This window comes from Elgaria multicarinata, chromosome 10 (assembly GCF_023053635.1).
Source record: "Elgaria multicarinata webbii isolate HBS135686 ecotype San Diego chromosome 10, rElgMul1.1.pri, whole genome shotgun sequence".
Taxonomy (NCBI): domain Eukaryota; kingdom Metazoa; phylum Chordata; class Lepidosauria; order Squamata; family Anguidae; genus Elgaria; species Elgaria multicarinata.
This window is the reverse complement of record NC_086180.1, coordinates 16,615,022-16,641,258: the sequence shown is the minus strand read 5'-3', so window position 1 is coordinate 16,641,258 and position 26,237 is coordinate 16,615,022.

The following is a 26,237-nucleotide window of genomic DNA, read 5'->3' as shown; positions in this document are numbered from 1 at the left end:
GGGATTGCTAAACTTTGAGTAATTTGCACTTTGCCATTTAAAACAATTGTGCAGAATTAAGAGTCCAATGCGTTTGAAATTTCAGCCATCTATTTCTTTCCTAATCTTAGCTACATATATTAAAAGCTCTCCTTCCCAGCCCTTAAAACAGAACAATGGCTTGTATCCACTGGTGTCACTCAATGGAGCAGATATAACCTACCCACTGCAATCCCCTGTCCCCTTCCCCAATCTGTTCTGCAGAACTGGGATGGACACACACACTTGGAGAAGATCTTTGGGGAGTGCAGGGAGGAACAGGTGGAGGGAAAATTCCATTGCTTGAGCGGATTGCTGTCACTTCAGACTACAAAATGTCTTGGGGTGGTCCTACGGTTCCTGCCTGCCTTGCCTTCCTTTTTGCTTCATTTACCCATAAGGGATTACTTGTGCAACCTGATCCTATCCACGTTGGAGATGGCTCAGGAGAAACAACCAGATGGTGGTAGGGAGCTTCTCCCTCTAACATCTGCCACCAAAAGCGGCCACCTCACTGTGACTAATGGTAGAGCTGGCCCTGGCACTTCTTTTACCAACCATTGTTGAATGTCCAAGAACCCCTTTCCATCTGGGCTCACACATAGAGAATTGGTAGAATAGGATATCCGAAGTTGGATGGTAGCATCATGAGAGCTAGCTAGACCACTCCTATCTGTGAAAGTATAAAAGCCATCTCAGATGACACTACGTACAAGGCAAGTGTGTGGGTGCTTCCAGACAGAGACCCCTAGCGCTAACAATCAAAAGGCATTGTCTTCTTTAAGATTTTTCTTTTCAGGGAGGACTACAAAATAGGTGACATCTGGACACACATCCTTAAAATTCCATGAATGAGGCTGTACGATTGCACAATTGAAGTGTCAAATGGGAGCGCTGTGTAGGTCACCCATCACCTCTACTACCAGGGACAAGCTAGAGAAGAATATTTTGGTGCAGCCCTTGATTCGAGGTTGAAAACTGGATCTTCAGCATAACAGCTCTGAGATCATAGCTTTTGCATTATTATTTCTTTAATCCCATTTTGGTTTGCTCAGGACATTCCATCACTGGGTATCCTCCAAGCACTGAGACATATAGGCCAGCTTCAGCAGCACGATTTTCTTTTCTCCGAAGCAAATGTTTCCAGACTGAGAATAAAGAGGCACCAGGGAGATGCGCTGTTTGGGATTATTAAAGAGAAATGTAAGTGAGTCATGTTCATTAAAGGCAAGCTTGCAGAAATGTTTTATATTAGTGGCTGTGTAATGATTAGAGCTTCCTGTAATAATGTTAATGAGGATTCAACTATATGAATTGAACATTCTCAGTTAATTCACATCCTTTGAACTAATAAGCCCTTAAGGAATCAGTGGGAGGAAGCAATGCTTTTAGCTCATCATCTGAATGGGCTGGACAGAAATGGCCTCCCCCTCGTGAGATCAGGGTAGCACACTCTCTGCCTTCCGGAGGAGAATCAATGATAGACCTGTGCATTTTGTGCTCATTTTGACCTAAGAGTCTCGGAGCTCTGGTGCAGTGCCATCGTTTCACCCAGGGCCGGCCCTACCATTATGCAGGCTCATGTGCCCGCATCAGGTGGCAGACCAAAAAGATCGGCGAAGTCAATATAATATTTTGCCAGCACATCATATCTGTTTTTTCTTTGTCTGTTCCCCTCCAACTCGGCAGGGACTCATAGGGTTTTCAGAATCCAGTTCCAGGAACAATCCCACCTTCCAGAAACCTCAGTTTTCAGGAAATGTTTGTCTCTTCATTTTCCTCATGCCTGCCCCCCATGCCCTCCAGTTGCATTATACATGCCTCTGGGCAGGGGCAGCTGAAGCTCTGAAAGAGGCATAGGACATCTGTGGCCCTCTGGATGTTCTTGGACCACAACATCCATCGGCCCCGACCATAAACTATGCTGGACTGATGGAAATTGGATCCCAGCAACATCTGGGGATTTTCTACTCCTGCTCCAAAAAAAAAAAAAAGGACATTTAGCAAGATTTTATATCTGGCCTATATTTTGGATACCAACCTATTTATGGAGATGCCAAAAACACTGTAAGAAGTTATATTGTCACATAACTTTTAGTTCCGTGATCTGTGTCAAAGAAACTGGCAAAATTATTATTATTTTAAACTCATATCCTAATCCACCCCACAGATGAACTTCCCTCCTAAAAGCTTTAGAGCTACTCTACATTTAAACAAAAAACACTGCCTTACCGTGATTTTCTGTGTCCGCTTTCTTTCTTGGATGTGATTAGAGGTATTACACAGGCGGCCATGTGGTATGAAATTGAATACTTCCTCTGTCCGCTTGCTCCATGTGCTCAATTCACTTTAATGACACACCGCCATCTAGTGGCCTAATTATAGCACAACATCGAGATTACATGCAGGGAGATGGTGCAATTTCCCAGAGATTCCCACTTTATCTCTGGGGGGTTTAAATCCGCAATTTCGAGGTGATAGCACGGAAGGGGCCCCTGGATGCTGACAACAGCATTAACTGAAACCACAAACTTCCGTGAGTGGCCAATCATGAGCGTGCTATAAATCACTTGTTTAGAGAAGCTACTAGTGTTAAATGCAAATCAGATGCTTTACTATTGGCTAGTGCTTTCTCCACTTTTCCCAAGATGGTTGCTGAAGTGAAAGTCTGAAAGGGAAGGTGGATGAAGGACAGGCAGAATTTGGGGGAAAGAAACTTTTTCTCCAACATCAGGCAAAAAGACCCTTCTCCCACAGTGCTAAGATAAAATGACAACCCTTTTGCCTGCTTAAATGCGGGAAGAAAGAGTTGATTTTAAAAATAGAAAGGATTGTGGCCTCTGTTTTCAGAATGAAATCCTCACTCAGCGTGTGATCGAAGGCAACCTTGTCCCGCATATGGGGCAAGCAGAAGAAGGCAGTTATTCAGTGATGAGGGAACATGCTCATCACTGAATAACTGCCACTCTGTACATGCCCAAATGTGCCTTTCTTCCCAAAGGCCACAAGTCAGTACTGCTATTGGAAACAGACAGCACCACTGAGTTCTGCTGAGGTCTTGGCAGAAATTAGTGTGGCTCTCCCACACTAGAGGCATTCAAGAGGCAGTTGGACAACCATCTGTCAGGGATGCTTTAGGGTGGATTCCTGCATTGAGCTGGGGGTTGGACTCGATGGCCTTGTAGGCCCCTTCCAACTCTGCTATTCTATGATTCTATGATTAAATCGGGGGGGGGGGGATGCAAAGAGAGTTTCCACATAACAAGGAAGGAGAAATGTGGAAAGTCTTTGTTTTACCAAAAGAAAAAAGAAAAGAAAAAGCCAACAGCCCTCCTTTTGTGTTGAGTTTCTGAAGTAGGGAAAGGCAAGGAAAGATTACCATATAAAGAGGAACAGAATGGTTGAGTTCTCTCACAGGTTGAAAAATAGGTGTTACTTGCAACATATTTTCCAACAAGGTTGATACTTAGGGTTCAATCTGTGTGCCATCACTCCATAAACCAGTGGTGGGGAACTAGTGGCCCTCCAGATGTTATTGAACTTCAGGTCCCATCAGCCCCATCCAGCCTGACCAATGGTGAGGGGTGATGGTAGTAGTAGTAGTAGTAGTAGTAGTAGTAGTAGTAGTTCAACTACCTTTGGAGGGCCACAGGTTCCCCGGCCTTGCTGTAAGCCCTGCTTCTTAATTTTAAGTGCATTGGGATGCAGGGAAGGCTGAAATTGTTTGCTCAATGGTGAGGGCAAAGTACTTTGCATATGCGCAGAGACACCCTATTATGACTTAAGCGTTATTTCAGCGGAAGATGTCTGTGGCATGTATTCACTCATCTCAGGCTGGTCGTTCCTTGCTGTGCCTCAGTGTTCCATGGCTATAAAACAGGACCAAGATCCGCTTGATGGTTTGGGTGCAACTCAGTGTATCCATGTGCATTATATGTATTTGGCACGCTGTGTAGTGTGTTGCTTGTCTCGGTTCCAGACTGGAGCCATCTGAAGGCATATATTTACAGTTATTTATTTACTTATAAATAAATATTTATAAATAAATATTTTATTTATTTATTTATTTATTTATTGCATTTCCATACCGCCCAATAGCTGAAGCTCTCTGGGCGGTTCTTGCTTTCTACTTGGAGCACATTTGATCATGGATTGCTCTGGCCCACCAGGCCATGGGACTGGATTGTTAGCTCTGCTCTAGCCATGCCACACATGCACACAACATCCCAATTTTCATCTCTGAAAGGTGGGTAAAATGTGCTGTCTACTTGTGCTACTGGAACAAGATTTACCCCAAACATTTTCATTTTGCATCATTGTTTTTTTTTAAAGGTTAATAAACTGAAACTTTAGTATCAGACTTCTGGCTTTGTTGTTTACTTTCCCCACACATCTGTTCCCATTAAAGCCTTCCTGATTTGTTCTTTGTGATTTTTTTATTTTTTTTAGTTACAGAAACGTAATGATAATAAACTTTGATAAGGTTTCGGTAAACAAAAATATTGCATCTCTCAAATTCAGTTAGCTGCCATAAGACATTAGAGGAGAGAAACCTCAGATTGTGTTTAGGCCCGGACATGTATTGTTAAATGTGACATGCTCAATTTATCATTAGTTATGAAGTAAAAACGGATGAATACACATTCAATTTAGTTCAGCTGCTTTCTTCATTTATCACACTCTTTCATCATCCATCATCCCCCTTTCCCACCCCTTTTGATTTAAACAAATAACGCACTTTCATAAGTTTAATCTAATTAATCATAATTGTAAGGTAATGTTCCCTTAATGAACCAGACATTGGGCTTTATAAAAGTTTGCTGCAAATTTTAATAAAATCAGACCCAGATAGAATCTACAAATGATCTTGTTTCTCTCCAAACTACCTTTCCATTTTTCACCCTCCCTTCCTGTTATTGTTTCGGCTGATAGTGATGGTGATGGATCAGTCGCTCAAGCGTATTGTCCTCATATATAGAACAACAGTTTCAAGATATTGGAAAGTGTTCATCATTTTATGAGACAAGATATATATTTAAGGACAGGTTAATTGAAGCAGAAGCAAATAAGAAAATCAACCCAATGGGTTTTTTCACGTCCTCTATCAGGGTAGAGCATCACAATTGTTGAAGGCTGTGAAAAGGGAAGGCTTCATTATGCTGAGGAACAGAAGGTGGCTGTGAAAAAGATTCTTCGTCTTACTTGCGTCTTAATTTCTCAAATTTCAATTAAATGGAAGGGTGTTATCTCCTGGTCTTCTAGAGCTCTGATCCAAGAAAGAACGTTGAAGATGTTTAAAACAAGGATCTGAATGTTGAATAGGAAACTTAAAGTCCATGGAAGTTGCTTCATTTCCTAACTTGGAGGGAAATTACATGACTGGGACAGTCTGAGGCAGTGGTTAGGGTGACTCTATGGAAAGGAGGAGAGGGCTCCTGTACGTTTAACGGCTGTATAGAAAAGGGCATTTCAGCAGGTATCATTTGTATGCATGCCGCCCCTGGTGAAATTCCCTCTTCATCATAACAGTTAAAGCTGCAGGAGCCCTGCCCTCTTGACCAGATACAAATGAGGACATGGCTGGGAGGCTAGTCTGGCAAACCACCTCACGCCTCCTCTCAATGCTGCCAACTTGACCCTGCGGCAGGCTCTGGGATCTGTCAATTCTGATGCTCCCTCTGACAAAGACTGAGTTCCCAGGGTGGGGCAGAGAAGAGAAGGTGGAAGATGATCTCTGAGCCTCTTGTTCAATCAGCTCCTGGGAAGATTCCTCCTTGATTCCTGGAGAGTCTAGGAGAATTTCCTACCCTACTTCCATCTCGGCTGGTCTTCTTCTTCAGCCTCCGAGTCCAATTCGGAATTCACACCAAGGAGACCAGGCCTCATCCTGACAGTTCTTTAGCTGTAAACCAGACCTGGACAGCCCTTCAAATATTGGACCGTCTTCTATAAAGTAGGACACATGGCCACCCTCATTATATTATTGATCTGTTCAGATGACACCCTAAGCCATGGTGGTTAAGCATTTTGAGCTACATGTTATGGCTTAGTGTATCATGTGAATCATTGCTAATCATGATAGCTACATAACCACAGTTTAAACATGCTCACTAACCATTTGCTGCAAAAGGGTTAGCGGCTTAACCGTGGCTTAGCACGTTGTCTGAGCCATTCATGTAAAACTGCAAAAAGAAAGGAAAATAACAGCTTATGGTAATATGTTATCTTGCTCATGTGAACTGGGTCCTTTGACATATCCTTACTGTGAACCTAGGCCTTTTGCCTCCTTCATTATCATCAGAAATGCAGTATCCTGTAACAGTGAACCCAGGCCATTAGCCTGTTGTCAGGGATTGCAACTGCATGAGAAATTAGTACTGGGTGTAAAGGCCAAGTTGTTGACTCGGAAAAGTGCATACTACTGTACTCAGTAGGTTTCAGCCTTTGAACTGAGCAAGATTATTTTCTTAAATTTCACATTATGCTTCTTCATCCCTCTGTTCTCATAGCTTTACAAAGGGGTTTTCATAAGTGGAGCTTTAAGAAAGTGGAATACATCTGCTCTGGAACCTTCTTAAACTGAAGAGGCTAAACTACTTATAATATTTAAGTCATATCCCATCCTGCTGTTGGTAATTTCCTGTCTCACCACCCTATAAAACTGGCTAATCTAATCCTCTTCCATTCCGTTGTATGGAGTAGGTTTCTGTCTCTTGGGCTATGTCACAATGCCATCATTCTAATGGGAATATGTAACAGATGGGGATTATGCCAAACCAAGGACCTGTGTGTTTCACCCAAGCCAAGACGGGTTTCTAAGTTATACCCTGCCTGTGTGTTTCAGAAATGGAGATCAATCATAGAATAGTACAGTTGGGCCTACAAGGCCATCAAGTCCATCCCCTGCTCAGTGCAGGAATCCGCCTTAAAACATACCTGACAGATGGCTGTCCAGCTGCATCTTGAATGCCTCTAGTGTGGGAGAGCCCACAACCTTCCTAGGCCATTGTTGTACCGCTCTAACCATCACGAAGTTTTTTCTGATGTTCAGCCGGAATCTGGCTTCCTGTAACTTGAGCCTGTTATTCCGTGTCCTGCACTCTGGGAGGATCGAGAAGAGATCCTGGCCCTCCTCTGTGTGACAACCTTTCAAGTATTTGAAGAGTGCTATCACGTCTCCCCTCAATCTTCTCTTCTCCAGGCTAAACATGCCCAGTTGTTTCAGTCTCTCCTAATAGGGCTTTGTTTCCAGACCCCTGATCAATGGAGGCTGGTGGCTCTGATATCAGCAGGGTGATGAATCCGCTCCTTTAGAGTTCTGACTGGTTCTGACTGAAACCAAATGCGAATTCAACACCCCGCTGACATCAGAGCCACCAACCTCCACTGAGATCAGCCATTGCTTCTCTATCCCAGAATTCGCGAAAAAATCATTTATTTTTTTATTTGCATTTCTGTACCATCTTTGTGGAACCAACTAGGGTGTTTTCTAAACACACACACACACACAGATTTTATCAATTAGTCAATTAGGTTGCAATCCCATGTTGAAGTAAGCCCTCGTGAAAACACTAGGAGTTAGTTCTGAGACAACATGCGTGGGGTTGCACTATTTATTATTTTTTTAATAAAAGTGGTTTTAAACTCTGGGTCTTGAAACAGACATTCCATCCTATGTGACACAGGGAACACAAAATGCCTCTTCTTTTTCTTAGATGATGTCTTCTGTGCATCATCTAAGTATTATGTTTTCCTTTAAAACTACTGTTTCTTGTGCAGATTTAATCAATTAGTCAATTAATTGTCTGAAACATATTAACTTAAGCTTTCTTTAATTGGGCAACAGCCCTACTAATTTGTTTCCTGTTTCCTTCTCCTACAGGCCTTCCTCCGTGTCTTCAGCTTTCAAGCACTTTTAAAGTTTTTATTTGTTTATTTCAAAGGTAATGTCCTGGTAAGTCATGGGATTCCTGAATTAGAAAAAAAGAAAGAATAGTTCAGAAGTGAAATTGAAAAGAATGCTTGCCTAGGAAGCAGCCATATAGTGAGAGAGTGCTTTCCCCCAAAAGGCATTTATTGAGCACTCATCAATTTGCACCATTTTTGAAAGTGTTTAATTTATTTTTATAAAATGGGATCAGCCATGGTGCAAGCTCTACCCCATTTGAGGCGAGGGATCACACGTGCCGCTGCGTCACAACTCCCCCCTCCCCGCGCAAACACCTGTACAGGCAATAACCTGGGACATCCCTCTCATGCCTGGCCCTGAGCCAAATGAGCTTTCTGAAGAACCTCACCCAATGTGCTTCTCCAGAGGGCAGCTGCTCCAAAGAGCCCCGCCAGCCAGTCTCCCACTACAGCAAATGCCACAGTGTGAGAGCACCCAGCCGTGCTCGTGGCATTACCCCACAATTGAGTATCCTATATGCGTCTGAATTAGTATGTCTGGTGAGTATGGATTGTTAGAACTGAGTGGGTGTGGTTTGTGATGTAATAGGTAGGGTGAGGGGGAAGGAGTATATAAAGAGCAGTTGGGAGTATGTTAGGTTGGTTATGTTGTTGTTGGGAGTAGAGATTGGAATTGTTTGTGGAGTGAGGGGAGATTAATTGCTAGGGACTTTGGATTGGTGTGGGGAGAGAGAGAGAGGTGGTTGGTGTATGTGTGGGGAGTTTGGATTGGGCAGGATTGGAAGCATTATATTTTCATTTAAAGCTTTCAACAGGACAGTAAACTTATTATTTTGTTAGCTACCAATTACCATGTGTCAGCTTGGCGTTATTTACCTGCCTCACAGTTATCAAACACCTTCCAGTACATTTAAAAACAGAGCCTATGTATAACCTGTTTCCTTCATAGCTAGGGGAAAGGTTTTATTTAACCCTCCCTCAGGTTTTCAAGTGGTGGTGGTGCTTGGCTTGAGAAGGGTTTATGCGGCGGGCCTAGAATTGGTGTAACATCGCAGTGCTCTTCAGAGAACCCTCTTGTGACAGCAGCTGCAGGCCCTCCTGGCGGGAGCAGGCAGAGTGGCAGAATTCACCACTCCTCACACTCTGTCACTTGTGACAGGGGCTTCACACTGCTTCATGGAAGGGGCCAGCCCTGTCTTGTATCAAGGTATTGAGGGGTTGCTTATCAAATTTGCAGATGACAGATTAGCCAGACTCAAAGCTGGAAAGGATAACACTGAGAGCTGTTCAACAGTGGAACACACAGCCTCAGGAGAGGGCAGATTCTCCCCTGGAGGCATTGAAGCAGAGGCTGGGTGGCTACCTGTCAGAGATGCTCTAGCTAGCTGCAACCTGCAGTGTGGAGCCTGCATTATGCAGGGGGTTGGATGAGATCAGCCTTCCCCAATCTGGAGCCCTCCAGATGTGTTGGATTGCAATTCCCATAATTCCCAGCCATTGACCATGCTGGCTGGGAGTTGCAGTCCCACACATCCAGAAGGTATTGAGTTAAGGAAGGCTGGACTAGATGATCTCTGAGGTCCCTCCCAACTCTGTGCTGCTACACGTTGATGGTCTGGATTGGGCATATAAACCCTTCCTAGCATCAGCAGAAAGGCTCATGTTGGATGCAACTCTAGGATTTACATCGGTTTCCCAATAATTTAAAACATTTCTTGGCCACCTTTCAGGGCGGCAATAAAACACATAAAACTAGTATGATATTAACAATGATAAAACTAGGGGTGTGCACGGACCCCCCACTCCGCTTCACTTTCAGATCCGCCATTTTCGGATCGGGCCGCTCCGCCCCACCCCCACTCCGCCTGTGCCCACTCCGCTCCGCTTGGAGCTCCGGATCCGGATTGGAGCTCCGTTCCCCCCCCATAGGGGGGGTTACCGGGCCCTGCCGCCATCGCCGCCCATGCGGCGACGGCGGCAGAGCCCGGTAAGGGACCAAGGGAGAGGGGGACCTTACCTGCCTCCGTCCGCGGTCCGTCGCCGTCTTCAATTGAGCCCGCGGTTCCACCAGGAAGTCTGGGCCGGCCCAGACTTCCTGGTGGAACCGCGGGCTCAATTGAAGATGCCGACGGACCGCGGACGGAGGCAGGTAAGGGAGAGGAGGGCGGGGGGGTACCGGGCCCTGCTGTTGTCGCCGCATGGGCGACAGCGACAGCGGCAGGGCCCGATAAACCCCACTTACCTTTCCGGCGGAGCTCCGGATCGAGGCGAAGGATCCGCCTTCACCTCGATCCTCTCTGCCACACTCCGCCGGCCCCCCAATCCTCTTCGCCTCCGCCTTAAGGGCAGGCGAAGCCCCCCGCTCCACTCCTGCTTCTCCGGTCCGATTAGAAGCGGAGCACATCCCTAGATAAAACACAATAAAAAACAGTAAGAATACAATACAAACAGCAATACAACCAACAGCAAAAAGAGCAACAAACTTAGAGCTTTTCACTCTTGCCTGACTTAATAAATAAATTATCTTGTTATCGTTGGCTGCTTTGCTGTGATTTCAGAGTGCACGTGGGCTGCTGCTGCTATTATTCTTATTATTAAGATTTATATACTGCTTATCATATTTTAAAAGAGAATTTAAATCTATTAAAATACTTTGCAATATACATTAAAATACAATTAAAATAGATAATAATTGCTTAAAACATGTATATCAAACACTTATAAAAACATTAAAACTAATACAAGACTACTATTAACCAACTGGGCAACACATACACTAAAAGAAGGGCTGGGTGAAGAGATGGGTCTTTCATTGGCGCCTAAAGCTTGCCTCAGTTGGCACCTCCCAAGGGGGAAGTCATTCCATAAAGTGGTCTCCACCACTGAGAACATCCACTTCCATGTTGCTGCAAGATGCAATCTGAAGGTCTTGGTACAACCAGCAAGACCTCCCCTAATTATCTTACCAACCTTAGAGGTCGGTATTGGGGAAGGCAATCTGTCAATTAAGAGGAAGGCAGCTGAGCACCATCAGTGACTTGGGGCATTTCTACACAAAACTTTATTGAGGCTTCTGCTTTCTTTGCAGGATTAAGATCAGCTCCTTTACATGTGTTTTTTCCAGGGGTTTTCTTTCTCTGCCATTCTATATGTTTCATTATAAAACCACTAGATGGTGCTGTGGTATAGTGGCATTATGCAATTACACAGGACACTCATTCCGCCGTTTCTAAATATTATCAGACTTTCCTCATTAGAAAAAAAATGTGTGATAATGGTTGCAAAGCACAGGAGACACCCTGGAAGGTGACGACATCGTGCAAAGGACCCGCAAGCAGTCAGGAGTACACAATAAAAGCCTTCTGTAGAAAAGAAACTTCAAAATTAGAGTTCCCGGTGGCGAGGAGTACGTTTGAAGAGCTCAGAAGCTCTTCATTGCAATGGGGCAAAAGACCTTTCCTGCTTGTTATTTATGTGGTGCCATTTGCCCCAACTTTATCAGCTCTCCTCTTGACTTTTTTTTTATCTTCCTACTCCCCCGCTGCCGCTACCCATTTCTGGCTGCCTGGCTTTGCTGCAGTTGCAGGCAGTTAGAGATGTGCCCGGTTTATCTCTGCCTTAATTCTCTCCAAAGTCAAATGCAATACTACTTGTAAGGAGGGGAATTGGGGGGAAGGAATCACCCCTTCTAAGGTGTTGTGCATCAAGTAGATTATCAGTCAAAGTCTCCCAAAACACTTCAGCAGAGATTGTTCTCATTCTTCCCATTATCTGGGCTCTGTAAGTCCCCGTCCGTCTGTCTCCCCCGGTTCGGCTTTTCGCACCGCTTCCATAATGCCCCTGACAAGCCTCGGTTCTGCAATCTTGGCGGTGACACTTTGCAGCTTCGCTTGTCCTACGTTTCTCCTTGTGTTTCTCGGGCAGAGCAGCGAGGCTCCTCCTAATGTCCTGCAGCCGTTCCTTGCCATTAGAGGGTGGCCAAAAGCACGGCTATCAATTAACATTAGGCGTAAAGTGGGAGCTCTGTTAATCATTCATTATCTGCGCTGCACAATAGCCCACATTGCAGGAGTGGCCAGTCCAATAAGCCTTACAAGCCCCAAGGTGCCCATCAGCTGCCACGCTGATGACAAAGCTCCTGCACTTTCAGGCAGGGAGAGATTCGAAGAAAGGCCCTCGCCATTTATAGGATGTTGCCAGCGGTCGGAGAGCTCAAAGCCCAGCATCCCTCCAGTCAGGGCCGGCGCTACCATTAAGGCGAATTAGGCAGCCGCCTAGGGCGCAGACGTCAGAGGGGTGCAGACTGCCCCCTCTCCTCACTCCTGGGGTCGGAGGTTTTGGGGGGTGGGGGCTTGGCTTGCGTGTACCCCCGCATGGCCAGCCTTTTCCTGCAGCTGCAGTCAAGGGCCCCGGAGAGGTGCCGCTCGTTTCCGCTGTCAGCGGGTTGTGTGTGTGTATGCTTGTTGCAAAACCCTCGGAGATGATGCGGAGACCATCAACGCGTACCTCACACACACCACTGTGAGGTAGCCCCCCTCCCCGCCCATGCCCAGAGCTTGCCTTGCCTAGGACGCAAAATGATCTGGCACCGGCACTCCTCTCAAATGAGGCAGTGCGGCCATAGAACAGCAAAATACCTGGGACCAACAAGCCTGGAAGCCGGTCAGCTGCCGGGTTCACACAACATGCTCACCCACGCTCAGTGGTAGAGCGTGGGTTGTTTGTTGAAATGTGGGTAGCGAATGGTCCGAACCTAGGACATTTCCCACAGGGTGGCTTGTTAACCACCCTGAACAACCCAACAACAAACCATGGGTTCTCCAGGGGGCTTGTTCGAGAAAAATAAGACACACTGCATGGTTAACAAGCCACCTTGCGGAAAATGTCCTGGGTTTGGACAACACACTAACCCACAGTTCAGCAAGCAACCCATGGTTCAACAACAACCCACACTCAACCACTGAGTGTGGGTTAGCGTGTTGTGTGAACCCAGCTTGGTGTAACTAAAAGCTACAAGAAATGAACAAGTGCTGCTAATGAAAATAGCAGCACTCAGAGGAGGCTGGCGGATCCGATTTCAGTGGGGCAAAGATTCCATTCTGGGTTTTAGTTACAACCAGCCAGAAGTGTAAAGGAGTTATGGGTCCAGCACTTGGATAGCTCCTTTACATTTCTGGCTGGTTGTAACTAAAACCCAGAATGGAACCTTTGCCCCACTGAAATCGGATCCACCAGCCTTCCCTGGCAGCAGTATGTCAATTTGCCACCTTTCCCTCTGTAATGTGTAATAGAACTCATTATGACCTTTGATATCATCACACCATATAGTCCAATTTGCTTTGCTTTCCTTTCCTCCGTTTCTTCCTTCCCCTTCCCTCTCCAATATTCGTAAGTTGCCTTCCAAGAGTAAAACCCCTCCCAAGGTGGCGTCCAACATAAGAAAAACACAATATATATGCATTTCAAAAACCATTAAACCACAGTACTAAAAATAATAATTAATTTTAAAGGAACTCAGTAATAACCCTGAAAAAAATCTAGCCCAGTAAAAACACTAAAGACCAATAAATAATTACAGCTAAAACCATATCATATATTCAGTATCCCCATAAAATCCTTTGTAGGAGAAAGCAGAGGAAAACAAATGAGTCATTAGGGCTCATTTAAAGGCCTGACGTATCACAATTGGCAGAGTATTCCACACACGTGGGGGTCCCCAGGCCACCCACTGCTCTGGAGTGAATGCAGGGATGGAAACACCCAACGCAATAGCAGCAGGATAGCTGTATCTTTATCCTACACCGTACCAGCGCAGGGGAAGGACCTGATATGGGAGCAACCCCTTTCGGCTTGCATTGTTTAAGTCTATCCTGGCATACAATTGGATATCGCAATAACAGGGCCGGTCCTATCATTTGCCACACGGAGGAAGCAGTCTGCAGCGGCAGCAAGTTCCCTTTGCCACATAGTTGTTCTGCACCCCCTAAACTATAACCCACTACCCTCAGGCAGTGCCGGCACCAGGTTTTTGCAGGCCTTTGGGCAATACAGGACAGAAAAAAGGAAGGAACGAGTTCTCAGGATGCAAAAGATGTTTTATTTCAAAGCCTGCTGCGTTTCGGCCTGACTTTTTTTCCAAAGGCCTTCCACAGAGGGGTGTTAGAAGATGTCTGCCATTGATGGTGCCATTGATTATCATAGGAGTATTGCTGCAGACATAGGGCTCATCTACACCAAGCAGATATTCCACTATGAAAGTGGTATATAAAATGTAGGAGCCACACTGCTGCTTGATAGCGGTACTGAAGTGCACTGACAACTGTTGAGGCCCAATGACACATACCTTATACCGCTTTCATACCGCTTTCATAGTGTTATATCCTGCTTGGTGTAGATGTGTCAATGGGCCCCAACAGTTGTCAGTGCACTTCAGTACCATTATAAAGCAGTAGTGTGGCTCTTGCCTTTTATATACTGCTTTCATAGTGGAATATCCTGCTTGGTGTAAATGAGCCCTTAATATTAAACCTGTAAAAAATTATACAAATAGTTAAACAAAGGGAGAGAAAGAGTGAAGAAATGGCATTATCAGATATTTCAGATATATTCCTTTGGAGAATTTTCCTTATTGGGCTTCAGTTGTGGTTGTATGTTTTACTAATTTAAGTATTTCCAAGTGCTAAGATTAGGGTTTCTAGTTTTGTCTTGTTATGTAGTTATTGTGATTATTGAGCTCAGTTCTGAAATTATTATTATTATTATTATTATTATTATTATTTATTTATTTATTTATATAGCACCATCAATGTACATGGTGCTGTACAGAGTAAAACAATAAATAGCAAGACCCTGCCGCATAGGCTTACATTCTAATAAAATCATAATAAAACAATAAGGAGGGGAAGAGAATGCACCAAACAGGCAGTATAAAAGTCAGAACAAAATCAAGTTTTAAAAGCTTTAGGAAAAAGAAAAGTTTTTAGCTGAGCTTTAAAAGCTTCGATTGAACTTGTAGTTCTCAAATGTTCTGGAAGAGCATTCCAGGCGTAAGGGGCAGCAGAAGAAAATGGACGAAGCCGAGCAAGGGAAGTAGAGACCCTTGGGCAGGTGAGAAACATGGCATCAGAGGAGCGAAGAGCACGAGCGGGGCAATAGTGTGAGATGAGAGAGGAAAGATAGGAAGGAGCTAGACAGTGAAAAGCTTTGTAGTTCAACAGGAGAAGTTTATATTGGATTCTGAAATGAATTGGAAGCCAATGAAGAGATTTCAGAAGTGGAGTTACATGGTCAGAGCGGCGAGCCAAGAAGATGATCTTAGCATAATTATTATTATTATTATTATTATTATTATTATTATTTATTTATTTATTTATATAGCACCATCAATGTACATGGTGCTGTACAGAGTAAAACAATAAATAGCAAGACCCTGCCGCATAGGCTTACATTCTAATAAAATCATAATAAAACAATAAGGAGGGGAAGAGAATGCACCAAACAGGCAGTATAAAAGTCAGAACAAAATCAAGTTTTAAAAGCTTTAGGAAAAAGAAAAGTTTTTAGCTGAGCTTTAAAAGCTTCGATTGAACTTGTAGTTCTCAAATGTTCTGGAAGAGCATTCCAGGCGTAAGGGGCAGCAGAAGAAAATGGACGAAGCCGAGCAAGGGAAGTAGAGACCCTTGGGCAGGTGAGAAACATGGCATCAGAGGAGCGAAGAGCACGAGCGGGGCAATAGTGTGAGATGAGAGAGGAAAGATAGGAAGGAGCTAGACAGTGAAAAGCTTTGTAGTTCAACAGGAGAAGTTTATATTGGATTCTGAAATGAATTGGAAGCCAATGAAGAGATTTCAGAAGTGGAGTTACATGGTCAGAGCGGCGAGCCAAGAAGATGATCTTAGCAGCAGAGTGGTGAACAGAAACCAACGGACTGATGTGAGAAGAAGGAAGGCCAGAGAGAAGAAGGTTGCAGTAGTCCAACCGAGAAATAACCAATGCATGAACAAGAGTCTTGGCAGAAGAGACAGACAAAAATGATCGAATCCTGGCAATATTATACAGGAAAAAACGAAAATTTGACAAGGAGGCTCATTTTAGGTTTGTTTCATTGATACACATTTGCAGATACCTATTCTATGTAAGACATCACCATGTTTGCACACACATGACATATAGCTTTCAAGTGGCTTTTTTTGTTTTGAGCAAAAACGAAATGGTGCAAGTTACGATAATAAAATAAAAACCACCTGTTAAGATACAGGGTCTTCTACATGAAGCTTTTAATCGGCATCTTTCTCAAGGCTTCTGTTTCCAGATTTTTTGCGATATTAAGATCTCCTTTACACCTGCTTTTCCCTTCACAAGTTTCCTTTCTCTTTCTTTTCATGTGTTCTATTACACAGCCATTAGATGGCCCTGCAGTATAGTGGAATTGCACAATTACAAGGCTTCTATAATAACATTGAGAAAAGTACCAGAATGTCCTTGTTAAGAAAAAAAAAATCGTGATAATGGTTGCAAAGCACAGGAAAGGCCCTGGAGCAGACTTCCTCAACCTGGGGCGCTCCAGATGTGTTGGACTGCATCTCCCAGAATGCCCCAGCCAGCACTGGCTGGGGCATTCTGGGAGTTGTAGTCCAATACATCTGGAGTGCCCCAGGTTGAGGAAGGCTGCCCTGGAGGATGACGATGTCATGGAAAGGATTTGCAAACTACCGTAAGGGAGCAGTCATGAGCACACAATAAAAGCCTCACGTAGAAAGGCCCACAGTAGAGATCTCTCACAAACAGATTGGACATTTTCTATAGTGACATCTCATTTATGGAATTCCCTTCCCAAGGAGATTCAACTGCCACCGTCATTATTGCCATTTCAATGCTATGTAAATACGTTTTTTTTTATTTTCTCATGCACTCTAAGTAGGGTTTTTTTATCTCCTGTTTTGTGTTTTGCTGCTTTCACTGATTTACTTTTTATAAGTTTGGTTTATTTGTTGTTATAATATTACTGTTTCTTTATATTTCATAGCCTTACACAATATGTATAGGGCTACACAATATGCCCTATAATGAACGAACACAAACATAATACCCCTGCTTTTACTATTTAGGCCCATAAATTACGGGTTCATTAGCAAATCTAGTAAAATTCTAAATCCTGGTCAATCAAACGGTTGCAACCTGGGGCCCTTCCACACGCCGTAGTTTCAGCAGGCGTAATTTCAGCAGGCGTGACCCGGGGTGGATCCACACGTCGTTCCGAAATCGCGTGCATGTGCCCCAACTACGGCCCCAAAACGATAGTGTGTACCAACCTGAAGAGACGGAGGCGGCGGCGGCTGGAGAATCTGGGCGCATCTGCCGCTGCCGCCCTCCTGCTGCCTGCTGCCTGGGTAAGAGTGACCCGGGTCGGAGAGCTCGGCTTCCGCCTCCGCCGAGCTCTCCGACCCGGGTCGCTCTTACCCAGGCAGCAGGAGGCCGGCGGGGGGGGGGGTGCGGAGGCGGCGGGGGAATCCGCCACCGCCTCCCCACCTCAGCCGGGGCTCCGGAAGAGCCGCCAGGAGGAGGCGAGGAGAGGGGAGGAGGCAGCGGTGGCGGCAGGAGGAGGCGCGCCGCTTTCCTCGTGGACTTTCCCCCCTCCGACCCGGGTCGCTCTTGCCCCGGCAGCGTCTTGGGGCGCGTCTGCCGCCGCCGCTGCCACCCTCCTGCTGCCGGGGTAAGAGCGACCCGGGTCGGAGGGGGGAAAGCCCGCGAGGGTCGGAGAGTTCGGTGGAGGCGGAAACCGAGCTCTCCGACCTGGGACTTACCCAGGCAGCAGGAGGGCGGCAGCAGCGGCGACGGCAGACGCGCCCGGATTCGCCAGCCGCCGCCGCCGCCTCCGTCTCTCCAGGCTGGTACACACTATCGTTTTGGCGCCGTAGTTGGGGCACATGCAGGCGCCTTCACTATGGCGTGTGGAAGGGCCCCTGGTGTCCTCTATATCTGTGGCCTTGCTGGCTGGGGTGATGGGATTTGTAGTCCATCATGGCTGGAGGGTGCTGGTTTGGAGTTGCTGTGGCATCCTTCCTACTTTGCCATAGCAATACTTCAAGGCGAGCAGAGGCATATTCTAAAAACCGCCCCATGGTGAGGCATCTTGGGATGGAAAAGAAATCAGCTTGGCCAGTGCTGATTGCTAAATAAGAGCATAATTAATTATTTTTTCAATGGAACAGCCCTGAATCCTACCACAAATCAATCGGCTCCCCTGGCCGAAGATGCACTGACTCTATTTTAGCTCAATAAAAACAAAATCGATGAAGGCCAATTATACTCCATCTCATTAGAGTATGCAAATAACGTGCAATACAAACCAGACATCCAGGTACACGTACACACACACACACACACACACACACACTCCATGCCCCTTTGCCTGTCCTTGTAGCAAGAAGAATCATGTTAAAGAACCAGGTTTTAGCGGTGGGAAGGTGAAATCCGTGTGCAGATGCTGGCCTCTAGCTGCTGCGTGCGGCAGAATGTGGGTTTGTGTTGGAAACACTGGAAAAGAACGGAATCCATCTCCCCTTGACAGTAGGGATGGGTGAGAAATTTATTGGGTTTGCAATTCTATGCAAGAATACCCAGTCTGCATCTCCTGAAACTGAACAAGGAAGGGGATGCATCTCGCCCATGAAATCCATACATTTCCAAAGCTTGCAATGAATTTGTGGGGCAATGTAATTTAAATTAAAAATTGCATACATCTGAAATGTGTACAGAAAGAATGCATACATTTGTAGATGCCCATAAAACCGCTATTCTCCATGGGGAAGAAGTGTGCCCGTTTAAGAAATACGTACAAATAAAGCGTGCATTTAAAAAATGAGAACAGAAATGTGTACAAGATTTCCATGCAGAGGGGGAAATGTTTGTGATCCGATTCGGACCCGAGTCGAGAGAAGCTCGGTGGCAGAGAGACGAGAACCCCAATGGGATGAAGCTGGATAGAGTCACCCATCCCTACCTGGCGCTGCTGGAATCCCTCTCCTCCTCACTCTGTCCCTAAGACGGGTGGAATCTCTTTCCTCCTTGCTCCCTACCAGTTGAACTTCTGCTCTCCTTTATAAAGCAGAACATAGAGATACAATGAAAAAAATAATTCTAATCAAACACACATAAAAACAAGAAGGGTGGGTGGATGGATAGATATAGATAGATAGATAGATAGATAGATAGATAGATAGATAGATGATAGGGCAAAAGCCAGCTGGGATACAGAAAAGGTCTTTTTGGATTCAGTGCGTTAGCTCTGAAATTTCACAAATGCATATAATATATCTACAGGGAATATGAGCTTTCCAACACTCAGCACGATTTTTACATTTAAAAAAATATCATAGTGCTTTAATTACTACCAAAGGGACATAAAATTCCTTTTAGGTGCCCACAATCTTCTCTTACTCCAATTTTCCTCTGCTTTCATTTCCTGGGTCATGGTGAACTTGTCAAAGTGGTGCCATTAATATAACGTCAATAAGGTAAAAAAATACAAAAAAGGAGACGCGCCTTGAAAAGACTTGGGGAAATAGGAGCCAAGGAGGCGTGGAGGAGGAGGCTCTTAATTGCACAGTACATAAAGGATTCCTAATACTTCTATAGAAAAGTTTGCTCCTTCATCTGCTTGGTGAGGTTCCCACACCCTGATAAATTCACGAGTAGACCATACAGGTACCTTTCATCTCAGGAGGGCTTTCTGTCATGCCGTCCTTTCCACATTTCCCAAAGAATAAAACAGATGAGGAGAGAAATCCTAAGGTACCTAGAAAACATCTGGTGGGCTATAGGGTAGTTGGGATCCCAGGAATCTGAGGTCCCAGCCCCCTCCCTGCCTGGGAAAAAGAAAGGTGCCACAACTAAGAAGGTCCACTCTCCAGTTGTCTCCCACCACACCTCAGATGGTCTTCAAAGATTAACATGTTATTCAGGGAACTAGGCTTTCACCTACAACTTCCAGCATGCCTTGGGTGAGAGGGAAGATTTACTGGACTTTGGCGGCCATCAGCTGGAAGTGCCTTGCCATCCTGGGCCTGAAGGGAGAGTGCCTGGGGCTGGCTGCCTCCATCGCTAGGGTGCAGGAGCAGGAGGGTGCAGTTCGGCCCCATCGCCGACAGCAATGACTGAACTAACCCTCAGTCAGTCGCTCCCTCATGGCCTACTATGCCAGAGAACTCCACTGGCTGCCTCTCAAAGGGGGCGTTTTCATGGGCAGGAAGGGAAGACCTGATGCCTCAGCTAGATAGCCGAAAATCCCCATCTAGCTCAAATCCAGAGCAGCAGGACCAAGGAGGCAAAGAGAGCCTCCACCACTTCCTGCTCTGCATTGGATGGCTGGAATCCTCTGGGTTCAGATGCTTACAGCCATCCCCATATAGGACAGCGCCCTAAAATGTAAATACAAAAAAAACCTAATAAACCACATCAATAACAAAGTGTAAGAACCACACCAGTCTCCGTGAGAAAGGATCCATACCTCATTGAACCGAGAAGGAGGCGAAATGCATAGCTTCCCCTCCCTATATATCAGAAATTTAATATACGGGGAAAAGATTCCCTCCACCACAAACACACAAGAAATGCATTTTGCTGTTCCATATCCCTACTATTGTTTTCTGGTACCACCAATGAAATCGGAGAAGAATTGGAGAAGCAGATAATCTTCCTCCAAATGGAAACATAAACTACTTTTGTGTATTATTGGCCATGTCAGTGCAGTTGTCTTTCTTTTTAAACCGTTTTTTTTTCTTAAGAACCCCTTTTAAAAGAGGTCACACGCATAATGACAGCGCACAGAAAGCAGAGACAATCTGTGTGTATATGAGAGAGAGAGAGAGAGAGAGAGAGAGAGAGAGAGAGAGAGAGAGAGAGAGACGGTGGTGGGTGGAGAGGAGGAAAACCCACTGGCTGTCTGAATTAGTTTGGTAAGCAGTGAAGTTAACGTCATTCAAAATGAGGTCTTACATGTACCGGCTTCTTCATAAAGTAAATTTACCTTTCCATTATTATTTACGGAGCATGCCTGGATTTCATTTGTATGGATTTTACCCAGCAAATAATAAAAAATAGTACAGAAAATCTAATAAGACGGAGAAGGCAAGCATCATTTGGAGTCTGTATTCTGATCCTGAGGTCATGTTTCTCTCCCCACCGCTTTTTTTAAAAAAAGCAAAATACTTAGATTATGGGCACAATCCTGCAAGGAGTCCTCCTATGTGAGCTCCGTTGAAAGGGATAGGTGCTACACAAGAACAGTATGCTGTTTTTGCAATTGGACTTTGGGGCTGCAGTGCTGTACACAATTTACCTGGGAGTAAGCCCCACTGAATTCAACAGGACCTATTTCTAATGGGAATGATTGGGTATTGCGGTCTGCTATTAAAAAGGCAGTTAGCAGAGAAAAACGAAAGGCAGGACTACGCCCTTATCTGAGCAGAGATAGTTTAGCTACAATTATCCATGCTCTGCTAACTTCTTGTCTGGATTATTGCCATGTGTTGCTGCCTTTGAAAATGGTCTGGAAACTTCAGCTGGTCAAAAACAGAGCAGCACGGTTATTAACAGGGATTGGCCAATGAGATCATATTATGCCAGTACTTTTCATCTACACTGGCTGCCAGTCCATGTAGAGGCCCAATTCAAAGTGCTGGTATTAACATTTAATGTCCTAAATGGCTTAGGGACAGGTTATATGAAAGATCTTCTCCTCCCATATGTACCTGCCCAGACCCTAAGATCATCTTCAGGGGTCTTTCTCTGGGAGCCCCTGCCAAAGGAAGTAAGACAGGTGGTCTTACTTACCAGAAAGAGGGCCTTTTCTGTTGTGGTACCCATCATTCCTCCTTTCGACACCAGGTGAAGACCTTTTTTCCCCAGGCATTTTAGCACTCTGATCTTTTAGCTTTGCTATTTTAAATCTGTATTTAGGTTTTGTTCTGGTTGTATTTTTATATTACAGTTTTAAGCTTTTATATTTTATACTGTTTTGTGCTCTACTTGTTTTAAATTCTGTGAACTGCCCCAGATAGCTTCAGCTACTGGGCAGGATAGAAATGTAATAAATAAACAAACAGAATGAGCATTTACCAGCCTGCAAATTCACACAAGGTTTGAAAAAAAGAGAGAGAGACCACAGCTTTCTTTGGTGAAGAAAAGGTTAAATGGTTTACTCACAATATTCTTGCATAAAAATGCAGTACTCCGTAAAGTTTCAAACAACATTTGTTTGCTCCAATTCTTTGGTTACTATAAAACCAACAGGAGCAAGAGCAAACGCAACTGGTAAATTGGGGTGTGCTGGTCTTGAATGGGCAATTAAGACCCCTTAGCTTCATGAAAGACCGGCTCTTGGTAGAGGCAAAAACTCTTAGAACGGATTTGTTGATATGGATCAACACTGCTGCCTGTAATCTTGGCCTCTCCTTCAGGGCGTGGCTATGGGACTGTAATGATGCACGCCTGTACTTCCAAATTTAGCACTGCACCACCAAGCAACATCTCCTCCAGTCTTGCCCCTCCATCGGCCACACCAAAAATTCAGAGGCAAAATACAGTGCAGGGCGAAAGGCCATGTTAAATTCAAAGGGATACTCCCCATTTTGAAAGCATTATACAGCCTGGAATTGCTGAGGGAGCAACCTCTTTATATATTCCTCCTTGCTCTTTGGTCGCTAAAATGCCACTCTTTATCAGATGCTAGCAGAAACACCCAATTTCAAGCACATTGGATGCAGCAAAGACTGCAAGCAAACTTACACCTCTGTCAGAAACATTCTGCCCGCCCCGTCTGAATGAACAGTTGCTGTCACCCATGGCCATGGACCTGCCATGGGGGCCCCGCCACAGCCCTCCGAGGGAGGGGTTTTCCACCCCATTCCCCTGAGGGAGGGGGTTGCCCCACAGCTGGGGGACGGAAGGTGGCAGCCATATAACATTTCCCTCAGCTACTAATTTCCTTTAGCTTCAAATTGAATGGCTGGGAAGGGTCTCCAATGTGGTGCTCATGGGCCCAATGGGTCCCTAGACACCTCACTTTGCAACCACCAGGTTCACTGCCCCTCCTATTTTCTTTTAACTGAACCGCCCAGAGAGCTCCAGCTATTGGGCGGTATAGAAATGTAATAAATAAATAAATAAATAAATAAATAAATAAATAAATAAAGTGTTGCCCTCCAGCGCCATCTTTATTTGGATTCAAAAGACTGATTTTGTGTTTTGGAGTTCAGACCTCATCTCTATCTTGTGCTTAGGTTCTTCAGCAAGTCACTTTTCTTTTAGCCTTACCAGTCATCTTCTAGGAAATGAGTGTTTTGTGACAGGCCATGTCCACCATGGCAGCCATTTTATAAAGAGCCAAGCTCTGGCACTGGTAGCCATTTTGTGCACTCCCATGACTCTCTCTCAAAATTCCAAATGTGCCATTGACCCAAAGAGATTGAGGGTTCCTGCTGCACGGACTGGTTAGGAAAATCTGCCCCTAATGGATGAAGATGTTACTTCAGCCATACAGACACATTCAAATTAATTAAAATTAATTAATGCATTTAAAAGAAAACAAAATAATTCAGAGGTGCACACACCCCTAGGGGCTCCAGAGTATGCATGCTGAGTTTCAGGTATCTAGCTTTCACAGTTGAAGTGCTACGGTTCTGATAGACAGACAGGCAACATCCTCTATGAGGACTTGCAGACGGGAGGGAAATTGCATTTCCTTACCGTTGCTCTCTTCCTGGTTCTCTTCCGTGTGTGAATCAAGCACAATTACATGGAGAAAAGAGCAGTGACCACGTGGCCTGTACATTTCAATGAGGCAGCACCCTCTAGTGGGCATTTTATACAACCTCTGAAGAGTCGGATTTTCTGAGGTTTATTTTGTGATGCTAAAACTGAGAAAAGGAGCAGGAGATGCACAGGAGGCTAACTGTGTCATCAAAAGGACCCACAAACATCTGTGAGTAGCCAGTCACAAGCATGCTATAAATCAATCATTTAAAGAAGCTCTGTGATTGTTATACATTGGCATATACAGCTAACAAGGCATTTTTGGTAATGGCCCGTACCTTTGGAATTTGGTGCCAACAGAGATTCTTCAGGCAGTAGAGGCTGGTGGCTCTGATGTCAGCGGGACAGTGAAGTAGTCAATACCAGTCAGAACTTTAAATGAGCTACTCAAGGTGCTGAAACTATCCTGTGGAAAGGGTTCCTTTAGAGTTCTGGCTGGTTCTAACAGAAACTCGTAGTAGATGCACAGCCCCACTGACATCGGAGCCACCGGCCTCCACTGACTTAAGGTCTGTAAATTCAGGACTTTTGAGAAGGGTGGTTACAACTTTTCTTTTTAGGCAAGCTCTTAAATACTAGTGTGCTCGATATGTGGCTTATTGTATGTTCACTTTTAGTTTGCTTTGAAGAATAAAGCGGATATTTTATCATTGGAAAGTATACTTTTATTCTCTGCTTTGAGATCGTGCAGCATTAAAAAGTAGATGACAACTTTTCTAAATAAATATTTTGGGGGAAGGAATGACACGTTCCAGTAAAATATGACATTGTGGTAAATGAGCAAATAAATTGACGTTACGTTTACCAACATTTGGATTGCGTTGAGAAGATGGGGAGTCGAAATCAAAGGGTGCAAAGATAAGTCTCGTTGGTTTTTATTTATTTGTTTATTTATTTATTTTATTGTTGCATTTATATCCCGCCTTTTTTCCTCCAAGGAACTCAAGGTAGGAATCTAAATGGATGCCCTTCACAGTGCAGCCCTATGCATGTTTACTCAGGAGTACGTCTCACTGTGTTCAATTAAGCTTACCCCTAAGTAAGTTTATAGAAGATTGCAGCCTACATCTCTGCCACTGAAAACGTTGGGACTTCAAGGTGCTGAATGGGGGTTGGATCCTGCCCCAAGCATCCAGCTGTTGCTTAATAATACTTGCAATCCACATGAGGATTGGAGAAGCAGGAAATGAAATGGATTTTCCCATAAAATTCTATCGTTTTGTAATTGTGCTGCTCATATGCATTCAAACCAATGCTCCATTCTGGCTCTACTTCTTGAATCAAAACAATTTGCAATACCGCCACCTGCTGGCATAATACCAGATTTATCTATGCATACCTAGTCATAGAATCATAGAATAGTAGAGTTGGAAGGGGCCTATAAGGCTATCGAGTCCAACCCCCAGCTCAGTGCCTTTGGCTATAATCGATACTGAATGCATGTGCTCAGTTGGGTCAACTTTTGTTACAGAGAGCTCCGGTGCAGTGTGACTGCCCAGCTGCGATACCTTAACTAGTGTTCTATGCAAATGAAACTCATTCATCCATCTTCATCAAATGCCAGGAACAGACTGAATTTGAGCTCTCAATGTCTAGCTAAGATGATGATGATGATGATGATGATGACGGTATTATTTATTACATTTGTATACCGCCCCATAGCCGAGGCTGTCTGGGCGGTTTACATAGGGTAAACACTTAAAAACAATATACAAAAATTTAAAACCACAAAAACATACAAAGACAATATTATTATGAAGAAGATCAGTTCCTCTAAGTCTGGGGTCACCATGGACACCTCCCTTGGCATCTGCTAGGCTCCCTGCATCTCCTGTTTATATATATATATATATATATATATATATATATATATATATATATAGTAGTCCATCATTCTGTACACAGTGGTCAACCAGCTGCTGTCGGGAAACTCACAAGCAGGACGTGAGTGCAAGAGCACCCCCAAGCAACTGGTGTGCATTGGCATACTACCTCCAATACTGGGGTTAGCATATAGCCATCAGGGCTAGTAGCCATGGAATAGCCCTCTCCTCCATGTATTTCCTCAACCCCCTTTTAAAGCCACCCAAGTTGGTGGTCATCACTACATCTTCTGGAAGTGAATTCCATAGTTTTAACTGGGTGAAGAAGGACTTCCCTTTATCTGTCCTAAATCTCCTACCCATTCGCTTCGTGGGATGACCCCCACTGGGTTCTAGTATTATGAGAGAGGGAGGAACATGTCTCCTTAACCACTTTCTCCATGCCATGCATAATTTTAATAAAAATAACTAGTTGGCTGGCATGTTGCCAAGTGTTTCTTTCCAAGAATGCCTTTGAGCCCATGGGAGCTTCAGAAGTATTCTTAGAAAATACAAATGTCAGAGAGCTGCAGACCAAGACTTTATTTTGAAGCACACCCAACCACCTGAAAAAAGGTAAGGTGGGTAGAAGGGAGCATCCTGAGGCTAGAGCCAGTGGTGGGGTGTGTGTATTTC